This window comes from Meleagris gallopavo, chromosome 4 (assembly GCF_905368555.1).
Source record: "Meleagris gallopavo chromosome 4, MGAL_WU_HG_1.1, whole genome shotgun sequence".
Taxonomy (NCBI): Eukaryota; Metazoa; Chordata; class Aves; order Galliformes; family Phasianidae; genus Meleagris; species Meleagris gallopavo.
Window position 1 is genome coordinate 30993151 of NC_139407.1, and position 16129 is coordinate 31009279.

At 39.9% G+C, this 16129-nt stretch overlaps 1 protein-coding gene across 3 annotated transcripts in view; it reads right to left on the reverse strand.

Moving 5' to 3' along the window:
• The window catches only part of EPHA5 (EPH receptor A5), a 198771-nt gene that overhangs the window by 58118 nt on the left and 124524 nt on the right, over positions 1–16129 (reverse strand). The window lies entirely within an intron of this gene.

Sequence of the window (16129 nt, forward strand, 5' to 3'; positions counted from 1 at the left end):
AAGGCACCTTCCAGCGCCTGTTTCTGAACAGGACTGCAGGCCATTCTGATCTTTAGAATTCAATTGCTCTCCATAAATATCACCGAGGTGTTGCAGCTTGCACAGTGATGCTAATTCCTTGCAAATGGCAACCATAAGAATTTAAATAGTGATCACCCAACTGCAATCCCTGCTCACAGTTCAGAAGTTCACAGTGTGCTTGGGGAAGCCGAGGAATGCAAACAGCTATACAGCTCTGCTTATTATTATAAGATGCAGCCCTGGAAGGTTATCTGCCCTTTGCAGCACACATGTGCATGGGAAACAGACTTGCTTCTTTGTTTTCAGTCTGATACTGCAGAGACTTTTCATGTTCTGCTGTTTAGGATTTATTATTATTATTTTTTTTAACCATCCCTGCCAGCCACGTAGGTGCAAGTTGCTGTGGGGAATGTAACCATAAAACCCCAATTACTTTATGCCAGAGATGAGGAAAATAACATCATCAAGTGGAAAAAAAAAAAAAAAAATGGGTTGGGAAAAATTCAGGGAGGAAGAAAGAGCAGCTTCCCCAGAGGAAGATCAGCCCATGCCTGGCCAAGAGTCTTTGAATCACCCTTTGGACAGGCCAGATCTCAGCAAGGATTGCACAGGGACTGCAAGGACCCAAGGCAAAGTCCCTTGGGGCAATACTAGGAACTGAGTGCAGAGATAAGCAGCAAAAAACACGTTTAATCTCCTAGAAGTTATTTGGAAATTACTTCTCCTGAAGACTGGACTGACTGATTTTCATAATAGTCAAAAAAAAAAAAAAAAAAAAAGGAAAAAAAAAAAAAGGGAAAAAAAAAAAAGCCCCAAACCAATTAACTAAAATAAAGACAACAAATGAATTAAGTTTGCCAAGTCTGATCTTCAGCCAAAAAGAGTAGGGAAACAGCTCCAGGCAATTATCCCTGGAAACCCTGAAGGTTAGCAGTTAGCTTTCTTGTTTTACACAAGTTCCTGCATCTCAGCCTCCTTTCAATCCCAGTTTTTCTCACTCCTCTTTACTAATCTCTCATTCATTTGGCTCTCAGAGGATCCTGAGAGGTGTTGGTCATTTCTATATTGTTTTCTGCTGGAGAGCTGGCATCAGCTGCACGGACATGCTAGTTTCTTAGCTGTGCATACACCACTGTGCTGACAACTGCTCCACTGAGCAAGTAGAAACCACCTTGATTTGAATGATGATCATGTTATTTAGGTAAGCACCACATGGTGCTTTCATCCACGAAAGTCACCTTACCCTCAAGCTAACGTCCTCCACAGTTTCGTGTACTATGTGAAAGCTAACATCAACCTAGACTTAATCCATTAATCTGATATAGGACCTTCCAAAAATTAGTCCAAGAGTCTAAATGAGTGTTGTGCAAAAACAGCTGAGTTGTGCATCTGTGTACTGTCAGGTATGTTAGCCCTGAGAAGACACAGCAAGCAATGAACTTGTTAAACAGGATGACCTTCCCACTTAATGCAAAGGAAGCAACATGGTTTTGGCACACATCAAAAGTCCTATCTTGGAGTGGGGATACCAAGTAACAGGCAATTCTACATTCGACTTCAACAGAGGACACTGAGAGCTTTCTATCATGAGTCACTTGGATGCTGTGGGTGACGGAGGCACAAGAGGACTTGGGAAAATGGGCTTCCATCCCTCCAAGTCTGTTCTCCAATGCCCTGAATATCTATAACACAGGCTTCCATAGCTGGTGGTAGACTCCATACTCCCCTAAAACACAGCTTCCACTTTAAAATGCAGCCTGCTTTGCCATAGGCCTTTGCTTTGCTAGTTAGCAGCTCCATGGACTTAAATCTCTCGCTGCATAAGTCTCAAATGTTCAGCTGTGGCTATGCAGAATATTCTACCAGGAAAAGAAGGGAAGATAACGAAATGAGTAACCGAATTCTCAAACTGAATTAGAAAAGGAGTAACTGTATCCTTTTTGAATCTCCTTCAAAAGAAGCGTTAAAGTGTAACTGTGAGATAAAGGCCAATTAAGTAAATTCAATAAATCCCAGGGGTGCTGGGATGATATGGCAACTACTCTGCATCCTCAACACAGAGAGAGTACAATGCTCTGAACATAGGAAGGAAGGTATAAGTATTTTAGAGTTTTCTTTGTCAAACAAAATGTAATGCAATCTGGGTGAGCAGACAAAGCCTGCAATCATTCCATCTTAAAAGCCTGCAACTGGATACTGTGCTATATGATCTCAGGAAAATAAAGGGATTACTCGAAACTTGCTTTTTAAAGGTCACTGCTTCTGCAAGGGCAGCTTCCTTTTAATAGAAAGAAGGCAAGCCACAGAGTAGTTCCATTTGAGTATAACATGTAAAAAAACCCACACTGACGTAAGAGTCAGGATATATAAAGCTGTAATCTCTTATGTTTTTAAGCAAACAGACAGAAGTCTTGTTCAAAACTCTGCCTTGACACTACAAAGAGTAGATGTACATAGCAATTGTTTACACGTTGCATTACAAATAATCTGCACATTTCCATTAATTTCAAAGCAAAACTCAAAATCAAAGAGGGATATTGCATCATTTATGCTTATGTTCACCATTTCTGAGAACAGCCATGCGTGTGATGAAAGCAAACAGAAGATGTAACTAGGTGTGAAATTGGGAATGTACATTTTGCTTTCCAGAGACCAGGATTAATCAGGAAGCAAATAAAATCACAGAACTGATTTGACATTTTTTTTTAAATTCCTTTTCTAACATTTCTTAAGGAGAATAATAAATGCAAGTCTCTGCAGAAGAAGCACCAGTAGTCACATCGGAATAACTACAGGAGATGATTTCAAGAGGAATAGACCCTTTAGGACATTCTTCCTCCACAACCTTTGATAATGACATTAGCACTGAATTAGCTATCTATGCACCAAACTCAGTATTTACAAAATACTGTTCTGTGTCCTGCTAACATCTAAAATACAATGATGCTTATGGGAATAAAATGTTAATTATATTTTGAGGGAAACTAATGTTATCAGGTGAATGACCACTGCAGCAAGATAAAACAAATAATCCAGTTTCCACATCTCATGGTCTATCTAATGCTCTCTCCAGCCCAATTATTTTGTCTTGGTATTTTTCACTCTGGCAGAAACAACAGCTAATGGCTCCCCATCTCACCCTTACCTCCACAGAGAGCACGCTTTTCCATTAACTCGTGGGTAAAACCAAGCAAAACCCACTAGCTCACAGCACTCTCGCTATGCTACGGATTTTTCACATCTGTTTTACATGCATTTGCAGTTTCCTTTAACCTGATTACACTTCCTTACATGCAAACATTTGGGATCTAACACTTCAGACCTCTCAATAAGCCCTGGTGTTTCTCCATCTGATGCCATGTTTCTTCTGCAGTCTGCCAGAAGATTTAAAAGTCAAATTTACACTTGTGATTAAATCAATACCTTCATCTATCATCACAGAAACAAATATTTATGCTACCATTAATGCACATGTAAGGCTGGGTTCAACTGAAGAAAATGAAAGCTGTATGCAGCAGAAAAGCAACCACAAGACAAGTAATTCAGGTTCCCCTTCAAAAGCCTGGTTTACTGCAATTTTTCACTTAGTTTATAATTAGTGACATTATTCAATTTTTTCTCAGGCCTTTGGTGACTTTGGAGATTGGAGCAACACCTGCATTATTCAGTGAACCACACTGCAGGCATGTGAAATTGCAGAAGGCTTCAAGATACGCACACTTGTAAAAACACAAATACTCTTTTGAAAAGAAGCAGGAAAAAGGAGGATTTCACTGTACCGTCTCTTTGCATTTCTGTATAGAAACAATATGCTTTTGGAAAAGCTGAAAACAACGGCTCCGAGGGGAACTTTTACTGTGGATGTTAGACTTGGGTCAGAACTTGGCATTTAAGTCACAACTTCCCTTTTATGTTGAAACTTTTAATATCCAACCTGAACCACAGTTTTCCACGTGGGGAAAAACAGTAACAACACTCACCTGGCTACTTAGACAAACAGGACAGATCCCAATTCGCAATTGTTTTTAAGTACTTTTGCAAACAGGGTAAAGAAAATGAAAGGTCTTTATATCATTGAACGTCGTTTCAATCCTACCAGAAATTGTATATGGGATTTCACAGGCCCTACATGCAAGGGCTGCTTTTTTTGCCATAGGTTTAATCCAAACACCTTGCAAAATGCAAAGTCAGTCCTGAAACACAATTCAAATATGGAAATCTTCCTCCTCAACGATTTTTCAAGGTATCGCTTGACTAAATAGGGAATCCATGCAACTTCTTTTCACACTTCAAATATCAAAACTAGAATACAACCTTCAAATTTCCTTCACAACCTTCAAATTTCCTTGGCAACAAACATATAATGTTTATTCACATTTTCTGCCTCCCAAGAACATCACCTGAGGTAAATGCCAGCTTTCTGAACAATTCAGTCTCTGTTACCCAAATCCATTCTGAACACCAAAACCTGAGATGCCTTGATGTATGCCATGAAATCACAGAGGTCATGCTGTGTCACGTGGAGAAATGAACCCTATTCAAGGCCTGGATGGCCATGGGAAAAGGCAGGGTACTGTTTTTGTAATGTGATTCCACAGTAACCTGCAACCAGATTTACCTTACACAAAAAGGGGAAATTTTTTGGGTGGAAATCATCCCAGCTCCCAAAAGATTAAACGCAGCTCCTTGGGCTTGACAGCAAGACATGACTTAAAGCCTGAACTGGTCATGGAGCAGAGGTGCTCCCAGACTTCTATGCCTCCCAGTTAGATGCAATGTTGGCTTTGTGCAATGTGATAGCCAAATTGCTGCTCAGTTCTCTTTCTGGAGATCATGTTGTCTCTTTGACAAAGCTTTTCTCAGATGATTTCTCTTTATGCTTCTAGTCCTTGTACCTAAGATATTACAAAAGTACCTACGTTATAGGCAAAGAGAGCAGGATGGATAACATAGCTTTGTAGGCACTACTAACCTGATGCTTTTAATTGTCAGCAGCCCCACTACAGAGAAGTGTCCATAGTTAGAAGATACAGAACAGAAAAAAATTCTCCAGTTCATGATCACATTAGAGAGATAACAGAAGTAATCTGGCTGCAATTTGCATTAGCACAGGGATAAAGATTAATCTCTTGCTTCTGATCTGTGTAACACCTACTAGATACAGCCAGTTGAAACTTAGACTGCAATGAACCAGTGTTATCTAAGGTTTTTAGATTTTTTGTGCCCAGATACCCTATTTCTTGTTTTAATTCCCCTCCACCTCCCCTTCCCCTCCAGAACAAGCTGTGCATGCATATGCAAGTTCTTAAGAGAGTAAGCAAAATAGACAAGAATAAAACAGAAATATATATATATATTATAGAATCATAGAATGATCTAGTTTGGTAAAGGCTTTCAAGATCATCAAGCCCAACCATCAGTTGATCAGCAACCTGATCTAGTGGGTGGCAACTCTGCCCGCAGCACGGGTTTGGAACTAGACAGTCTTTAAGGTCTCTTCCATCCCAAGCCATTCTGTAATTCTATGATCAACTAATCTACCCATAAAGAATTACCTGTTTCTTGCTACAAATCTGTGTAAGACTACTCAAGCCATGACATTTAGCCAGGCAAGTAAACTGTGTTAAAAGAACAGACAGCAAGACAGTAGCAAAACTGCATGTACAAAACCACTACTCAAATACTCACTGTATTCACCTGGGTAATAAAAATATACCCATAAAATATGTATCGCTATTAAAATTAATTACTGATTATTGGTGATTAGATTACAAAGACAGTAAAACACACAGCTTTAAAACATTTGTGTGCAGCTTTCTCCTATTAATCAAAATATGTCACTAAACATAAAAAAAGCAGCGCTCAACAGGTACCCTTCAAAGGACAGTGGCTGCAGTCAATGCAAGCTTTGCTGTTCACATCAGTGTAAAAGGCTGTTCAGCTTTCCTTATCGTCAGAGGAGCAGTGCAGATTCAGGGCAGAGCTCACAGCCCAGCTGCTTTTTCCATGCTAACATTTTACTACACTGATTGGCATGAAAGGAGCACTCAGGGACCCGTTCTGGGCTCATGGCTCAGTGGTAATGGGCACGGCACCCATGCAGAACAAAACAGTTTTCCCGCTCTAGCATCCTTGGTTAAGTTTACACCCAGAGGCAACACACACATCCCACAGACCAAGGGCTCCTGTGATTTCAGAACTGAAGACAAAACAGTGCCTGAAAGGCCTATCTTCAATGGAGCAGGCTCACTCCTACCAAGACCTTTCAGCAATACAGAGGGCAGTCTGGCTTCTCCCTTGCAGAACCCAAAGATGGCTCCTTACCCAGGGCACATACCAACTCTCTTTGCTGCCTGCATGCATTTCTCCGAAATCATCACTTTTGCATAGAAAAAAAGAAGCACACAATTTCTAAAGCATTTATCTTAATGAAACTAAACCACAACACAGCTACGACACATTGTGATTGTGACAGGATTACTAGCACTGCCTAAGACATCACAGGATCTGGACACTAAATCACAGATCTCTTGGGGTCAGACTTATGTACACACCAGTCAGAATTTTTAATGGAATCTATCATATATCACTGCCACCTCCAAACACTAAATTACCTTGGGTAAGACTGTTAAGAAAGCACAAGAGTTCAAAAAATGAATTGGATTCTTGCCCTTTGCCATCTGCTTACTGAGCAGAATACACATGCTTTCACTCCCTTACTATCACAGATGCAAGACATACTCTCACACAAAAAGTGAAAGCTGTAAAACAAAACTCTGATTTACAAACTTTGTTTAAGTTAAAAATGTACAAGCTTTCTTGCTGCATTAGCAGTATATCTCCAGACAGCACAAGCTAAGGAGCACAGACACCACCGGAAATGCACATTGTTGGAGTATTCACAAGTTAGAACTTTGCTGGCACTTTACTTGTCATGGGAAATTCTCCATTCTGTTGTTATTTTCAGTTCCTTTGTCACTTCCAAGATGACATATCATAGACAGTTTTAGAATACTGAATACACTGACCTCAAGGGAAGGAAAGTATTAACTCAGGCTTGTTCACTCAGCAAGTTCATTCAGGCCTTATCAGGAATGTCAGCTTATGAGAATCTTAAGGACTGAGTGGCTATGCAATGAAGGCTACAAAGAGTACAATGTTCTACAACTGTCCAAGTTGGTTTGTTGGGCTTTTTTTGCCCCTGAAACCTGAATGGTTGCAAACATCCACATTTTGCAGGGACTTAGGGAATATATGTCAAGTTCTGCAAAGATAGTTCCAAATAGACTATAATTTGCCTCTTTTCCTGTGCCAAGCCTACAATGATGATCGTTTCTGGCTCATGACAGGAACTGGCCTGGTTACCCCACAAGGCCAGCAGAGCTCCTTGTGCCTTGTATGACGATGTGGAGTGACTTAGCCACAGAAAGGCTGCACTGAAACCATGCTGAAACACTAATGTTGGACTGGAGTATATATGGGGAGCCTCTACCCATGGGGCACAGATCCACAGGAAATTGCAATACCTCTTTTTTTTATCTTTTTCCTTTTTTTTTTTCCTAGAGCCTCTGGAAATCAAGATGTTAAACCCTTCTCAAAGCTGGGGAACAGTTTATGGTTAAGACCATCATCAGATTCCCTATTCTGTCACAGAATAGCTGTATTTTCCCTATATTCCATTAATGGTTTAGTTGTGAAGCCTAAGAATAAATACTATTGATTCACAACACTTATTATAAATTCACTCCCAGCAAGGTGATAAGGACTTCAGCTCTGATCCATCAAAGTGTTTTGGGAAAACACTTAACTTTAAGCCCATGAGTACTAACACTGCTGTCAGCACTTCACTGGATCATAGTCACAAGGCTCAGCATTTTGCAGCAGAATCCTCATTACTGGATGCATTTATCAGATTAGTTTCCCGCACACAGAACAGCCCCTCTCCTATCATTAGTAGCCTAATATCTTATTTGCATTTAAGCAAAAGCTTCCTTTTAAAAATCATGGGTCATTAAAAACAAAACAAAACCATAGCTACTTAATAAAACGCACAAAATGTACATGTTCCTGCTTGCTACCATCACTCACCTTCTTAATTCCTAGATTGGCTCCTTTTTTCACACAAGTCTTGCTGCATCCTTCTCCCTGCTGCTATGAAACTCTAAACACGGAAAATTCACCAAAGGCAAGGACCATTTTTAAACTCCGTGGGAAATTTCCTTCTTTGCCAAGCCTGCCACTCTGTATGATACACCAATCAGTCTTGCTGATGAATTCTAATATTAAAGCCAAATTACTGAGCACTCCAGCGGAATCAGGGGCAGCCAAATAAATTCCTTGTGTTTCCACTTGAAGAACAGCTACTGATGAGGTGCAGCAGGTCAGAGGCAAGAATAGAGTAAGTCCTTAACTCCTGTGGTAACAGTTTTGGATTTCCTGTAGTACTCTTTCTCTGCTATCACCATCCTTCTTCTATTGTCTTGTATATAAATGCAAAAAAACGCAAAAAAATCCTCAATAGGACCCTGAGCTGGCCACAGCTTTGCATAACCATGAACCAGACATTTTCCATATAAACAAGTTCCGTAAAGAAGAACAGAAGGCTTGAAATTGATAGGTTATGTAAGAACAAAAACCAAGAATAATTAAATAGTAAAGCACCGAAGTGACTGAAGAGCTGAAGTTAGAAGGTTTATATACCTCTGAAGTACAAATTCACAACCATCCCACCCTTGTCCAGCAGATCTCTGTGTCCAGCCCTGGCTTTAGACTGATGGTGGCTTTCTGGGTCAGGTCAAGAGTTGCCCAGTCTATCACTCTTTTTAAAGGAAGTAGCAGACAGAGAACAAAATCTGACAGATCTCATTCTTCCTGCCAACCTTGACATGCTCCCACATGTCTGGCATGTCAGCATGACCAGGGGTACCTGCTTGCCCTAAAATCTTATGTTCCTAGCACTGAAATGAAGCTAACTAGCAAATGCAGTGCGTATCATAATGCATTACAGGTGCTGGGGAAATAATCCTTGATACTACCAAGGGAAACTTTGGTGCCTCCAACTTCCCAAGAGCTAAATTCTGCAGTGTCTGCAAGAAAATGAAAGGAATGAAACCCACTCCTGGTCTTTCTACTTAGGGGTAGTGTGCTGCATGGTATATCCAATCTTCAACCCCACCACATAAGCAGCCATAGCCATGGCATGAATCCCCAGTGAGAGTTCTGCAAGAGCTACCTAGCTAGGTTCTTGCTACACAAGTGCAGGCATATCCTCACACTGCAGATGTGTAAAATGCTCAAATGCAACTAATGTGAAGGACCTGACTGAAACAGCTGCTTGAGAACAGTGGGCACAAAACGGGGGATTTTGCAATGCTCCTTTTGAATGAAGGACCAATACCTCCAGTTTGAACCTATGGCTTCCCAAGACGAAAGAACTGATTTATCTGGTTCTTAGGGAGAGTGCTGAATGAATTTGGCAGCTCCCTCCTGTGCCACCTTCTGAATGCTTCACATTACGAAAAGCATGCTTCATTTGAGGGAATTCAAGGGGGAACTGGAGGACAAGCACAAGAAGAGAAAGCATGAGCTATGATTAGAGACAAAGAAGCAAAGCTGCTCAGTCCAAAAGAAAAAGGATTGAAAGAGAACATTAGTCTCAAGTAAGTAAAAAGCAGCTCTCTCTAGTGCAAAACAGCACAGAATTAAATTTAAGAAAAGTTTCAAAGGACAAAATTAATGAAGAACCAGAAAAAAAAAATACCACTCCATGAACCTGTGGCATATCCTTTGGAGGTTTTAAAGTAGATTAGATGAACATATCCTAAGATCCTTCCAGACAAATGGCTAGGCATCATAAGGTGAGTGACAAAAATAGCATGGATGTTGAAAGGCAGAAATTTGGGAAGCATGCGTTTCATGCCATTTACCAGTCTCCACGTTTGTGCCAGGAGACATAAGGGAAAACTCTGAATTGCTGCAAGTGGCTAGTCATGCAAAAGGATGGCACAACGATAAAGCATCAGACCAGAGGAGATAATACTCTGCTTTTTGGCACTGCCAGAGACTTGTAGAATGACCATGGATAAGTCATTTCATCTTTTGCTGCTGTTACCTGTACAATGAAGATAATGATAATTTCTTTACCTATTTTGACTTGAGGGGCAGGAACTAACTATTCAGATGCTGCCAGCACTATCTTTGCTTTGTCCTGCAGGCTCTGCTCTAAGGCAAACAAAGAAAAGAAGGAATACCTGCAAGCATTACTCCTGGCAGCCAGCTTCTTCTATTTAAATCACAAGCAACTTGGCGACACCATGCTGAGCTCAAACGTGGAACAAAAGCCCTACATGAGTGACAAAAAGTAAAATTACAGAGCAGTTTGTGTTAAAGGCTTAATTTTCTTAATTTAATAACTCTCCAACTTCTGTCTTCAAGCAGAAGCACTAGTTGTGTGCTTAAAGATGAGCACTGTGTAAATTGCTTTGCTGAGGTGAAACCTCAGAGATCACAATCAGGCAACACAAAGCACAGGATGAACATCAGTGTTGTGAATGGGATAGGTGCAGCTGTGTATGAAAGCAGGGCTCTTGACTCTCCCACTCTGCAGAGACATTAGCTTTCTGCATGTTACAAACACAAGCTTTCTTCTGACAAAACACAGCAGGCTTTTTCAGTCCAGTTAGTTTCTGAAGGCGTTGAAAAGGATTTAAAGACAAACTCAAGAATGCTCCAGAAACAGCTTTAAATCAAAACGCTTATGTAAAAATCCAGTTGCTGACTGCACAGGGAATCTCTGCTTGGATTTTTCCCACTACTGCTGACAGATTATGTCCTAAATACCTGTACTCAGCCACGTCACCACAGACTCTGCAATGCTCCAGGAACAGGAAAACAGTCCAAGCACCTGACTATGGGTTTCTCACGATGAAGCTAAACGGTCCCAACAGATTTCAAATGCTTTGAATTGTAGCTGTGCGTGTGATAAATAGATGGACATATCTTTAACTTTTCTCCAGTGTCAGCAGAACTGTGGTCAACAAACAGGTTTCTACCTGCAACACACTTAATGCAATCTATGTTAGTTGTTGGCTTGAACAACTCCTGCTGCAATATTTTTCTCTGCTTTGCTGGATATAGCAGATCAAATATTAAGTAAAATATCTGCACATGGAATAGCACAGCAAGGATTTTATGCCTGCTTTGGTTTGCATTTCAGATAGAGCTGCTCTAAAAAGCATTAGAGAAAAATATGCCATCAATTCACATTCTAGATCTGTTCACTTCCCAGCTATGAAATGCCAGGTACTGGCTTACTACTTGCAGATATGGCTATACAGAAGCTTGCAGGAACCATGCAACCTAATGCTCCAGAGTAATCATTTCTGAAACTGCACTCCCAAATATATCTTGAGGCTCTGATGACCTCTTCTAACCCAGAACTGCCACAAGCTCATTATGAAAAGATGAAGGAGAGTCAAGTCTCCCTGCATCCCAATTCACAGAATATCCCAAGTTGGAAGAGACCCACAAGATTCACTTATCAACAGTTTATCTTCATGGGGCCAGAACTCAAGATACTCGGACTGAAGAGCCAGAAACTGAGCTGCACTGGTTTGATTGCTATCCTATTCCACAGGACACTGCCTATCAATGCTATCTTCTCCTTAAATATGCCCTTTATAAATGTGAGGTAACAGTAAATGGCATTAAAAATGTGAATGATGAATGCTATGCATCCAGCAGGATGATTAAATAACAAAGTGTAGATACTAGGATATATTCAATTCTTTGCCTTCTGATAATTGATTAACACTAAGCTATGGCAGAAACAAAAACAAAACAGAGATTACCTTCTCTCACAATTCAGCTTCTACTCTCCTTTATTTACTTCTCCTTTTATACAGGGAAAACAATCATCAACTAGTCCTATCTGTTCTTAATTCAGCAGTATTGAAAACTGGATCCTAACAATGCAGGTAATTGATTCCATTTTTACAGGACTGTCTTCCAAGCAGTAGCAAGGGTAAAGCATTCAAGTTACTAAAGTCTCTGCAGTGAATGAAAGAATAAAAAAGACTTGGGTTTAAATCAGGATTCAATTACAGTGAAATACTCAAATGTTGCTAAACTTCCCCTTAAAACTGAGAAGTATCCTTACCTTAGGAGAACTAAATATAATTAAGCAGGCTTATAAAAGAGTAATATTTAAAACAGTTCAGTTAAAACAGTACAGATAAACTATCTCAACCAGAACTTGTTTTATATTCATTTATAATGAATTAGCAAGCTTATAGGGAGCAGGTAAAGGAAGATAATAAATTTTAAATCAACATCTCTAATATTAAGGCCAGAAGAAATAATTTAGCCTTTCCACAAAACATCACTGAGTTTTCATCTTCCTTTCAATCCATAACAATGCATCCCTGGAGTATATTGTCAGACATCACCACACTGTGAGTATTGCCCATCTTGCTGTATGTTGTTAATTACAAAAAAAAACATTTATACCTAATAGTGGTCTCTGCTTAGGCTCCATACTACCCTCTCATGGGCCTTCTTCTACTAGTGATTAATTTATTAAAGAAAACTAGAAGTGTATTTTTTTTCAGTGTTATCATTAATTTAAAATGCTACGTAGCCAGAAAAAAAAAATCCCATCCAGTCATACAGCTGCTGAACAACTGCAAGACCATGTATTACCTCATATGGTACGTAATCATTTTATTTGTTGTACACCAACCAAAATTACTCAAGCCATTAATGGCTGTCAAACTGCTTGTGTACTGCTCTGATAAGAGCTTCATATTGCTTACCTCTTTCTCCTGCTAAATGAAAGGCACTCTGACCGCATAGGCACATCTTACCTTGTATCTCAAGAAAGATATTGCTATTGCCCTTTCATGATTTCCAATGGCCACTTAAGGATTGCATCTGCTGTATAAATATGGACTGGAAGTTCCTACCTGCATCATTTGGGTGCTGCTTTCATTTAGAAGCTTCTAGAGATAGCTGCTGTCTTATTTTGTTTATTTGGAGTATAGCCTTTAAAACCTGGATGTGACATTTAAAAGGGCCATTAAATGCCCATATCCTCTCTTGATCATAAATCTCGTCTAACACAGCAGTATATTATTATCTCAGTGATCTAATTCTTAAGATCATCTCCTTACTGGCAAGAGCCAGGATGGTCACTATGATAAGCTCTAGGAACTCAAAAATATCTCACTCGCTGACCCAATAATAAACCTGATCCTCCCCACTTCGTCTTTTCCTCAGTAAGGTACATGAGATATATACTATGTCTACATACTAAATGACTGGGCAAAAAGATTCTCAGAAAATTGTGGCAAAGGTCAGCAAGACATTACATTATTAAAAGAATGACTATCAAAATTATTATACTTTCATGCAGTGAAGCTCTTGTGTTCTCAGCATGCTGGAAGAAGGAAACCCAAAAAATGACTTTTAGAGTTGAAATTCCAAGGATGACCTCAAACAGAAATGCAAGCTGTGGCTGCACACACATTCAGAAGAATAAATAAAAAGACTCAAATCTATCCAAGTCATAAGGTCAAATCTTACTTTCCTCTACGTAAATGGTTACTCTCATCAACGTCTTCAGAAGTAGCTTCCGTGCAACTAAGACTTGAATTTGATCCACCAAGGAATGGGGAAACATAGTATAATATAGTCCACTAGACACTGAACTAGCCAAAGTAATGAATGAAACATGCCCCAGAAAACTGCCTGAACCTATAGTCAGCTACAAATTAACACAGAAAAGTCCAATCATTCTGTTTTGGAAGTGATCACTTGTATGGTCTTGAACTGTTCAGCAGACTTTGTCAGGAAGGACTCAGCTAACTCTGCATTCGTGTGCTGAACACCAAAAAGTAGACAAGAAACAGAGGGGGAAAAAGAAGAGGACACAAAGGAACTGTTAAGTTCATGGCATGACCCTGACTCCAGTGGAATACACTGCTACCAGACTCTGCTGGCTTTTGATCTCTTCCTAGTCCTGCTGTGAGATCTTGGCAAATCCTTTACTTTCTCTCTCACCACCTGTAAAACTTGTGGGAAGGGCATTCACATCCTTCGCCGAATATGGTGACATTCACAGTTAGTGCATTCACTACTGGTGGTAGCTTTAGGCCTGCGACCGAAAAAATCTCACCTCCAAGACTCTCATTGTCCATTCCTTTCCAAACACATTTAATTAAAAAGCCCACAGTGCTGCCAAACTGCTAATGACGATCTCCTATTGAAAAGCCTCCCTTTCTGGCAAGTTGTTTCTGTCTTATTCCTAGCCATAATTTCCAGCCTTATTTCCATAACAAGCTGCTTCTAACTACACATTGGTGGCCTAACAAGAAAACATGCTTATATCCTAACAACAATTTTTCTCACTGAATGCAGCACAGCCCTGTGCCTTGAATTATTTCCTAGGCATTTCTCTTCCAGGTTGTTCCCCAGAGCCCAAGCATCTCTCCTCTGATGCTACCACTCAGAAATACCTGCATGACAGAGCTCACACTGAAATGAACCTATTCCCTCCTGTCCCTCATTTTATTTTATTTTTTCTGTTGTGCATGTGTGTACAAAACACACAGTGGTGAATACTGCTGCCAGCAATGGGGAAGCTTCCTGAAAGGCATAAATATCAGAGGTCTGCGACATGATTGTACCAGGATTATGGGAAGCATCTGTTGCCTTTCTGAGCTCTCTCCTATCACCTGACTGTACAACTGCTTGGATGACAAGAGTGTCTCTCTGACAGGCTCTTAAGTATTCTAAACTAGATTAATCTCTGAGCAGAATGCAGCAAAGCTATAGATGTTTCCTAATGGTTTGAAGTGCCAGCTCCCATGATAAATATATACCTCCTACAAGCAATTATGCCTGTTTCTTAATAGCATTAAGATGGCTCCAAGATACTAATTACCAAATAAGAACTTTGCAATTATACTCCATCATACCTTACTCCTGACATAGTTTCTTTTAAATAAACAAGGATTATGGTTTGACAGCACCAAAGAAAAGGGAGTTTCTCTTTTGATCTGCTTAACTCTGAGTGTGATCGTGGAATTACAGAAGAGCAAAAATTCCCATTCACTGGGAAGTAGTGACAGGGATTCATTGCAGTCATTTCACTACTCTTAAGAACAGTTGTTAGTCCTCTTATTAATCAGTGGGAGGACTGATGCTATCTGAAGTGAAAGCAATCTCACTAGCTGATTCCTGCTGCTAGAGTTTCAGTGTTTGGCATGAACTGTTTGCAGTCTTACTTTTACTTAACAAGATTCAAGGTATTCCCCATATCTAACACGACATCATCAGATAAAATAAACCTCCTACCTATGTTAGCTGTTGGCGTGTTACTGGCAAACACCTTACAACAATAAATAAAAAGTACATAAAAGCTTACTTTCTAGGCACAAGAGAGGGCTATCACAAGACAGATATGTCAAAGTCATCGAAACTCAGAGGTACTATCTTTCTAGAAAACTAAATAGCAAAATCCCTAGCTACCTACAATAGGAAGAGAATTAAGCCAGTGTTGAGCAATTTTTAGAGATTCTCTTTCAGTGCTCTCTCCTGACATTAAAATACATAATCAGACATTACAGTCACCTGAGTAAGAAGCCAACTGGGTGAGATTATAACCTGGGTAATCCCGAAGTGTGGAAATTTGCAGCATTAAACACAATGTGAAAGGATGCACTAATGATAGCAATATTTTCACACTGTTCATGCAAGCACAGAGACAAATGTTGCGATCTATCTCTGTCTGCCTTTCTGGAGTGCTGTTTTATGACACAGTTAATGATTTGGCAAAAAGTAATAGCCTTGTAGTGCAGCAATTGCAAATGATCTTTCCCTTGCTTCTTTGAAGATGAATAACGGAAGCCTGCGTTTGACCCCTTTATGAGCATTTTGCTTGTGGTGGGAGGAGGAAGGGAGGAGGAATAAACACCTAAAAATAGAAGTGTGTGAGTGATGCTATGATGTACAGCTACCTTGTTTACCATTATCCTTAGCCAGAGATTTATCACCTTGCTCTTAAGCTGTACATCTTTTCTTTCCTATTTTTTTCTCTTCCCTTCTAATT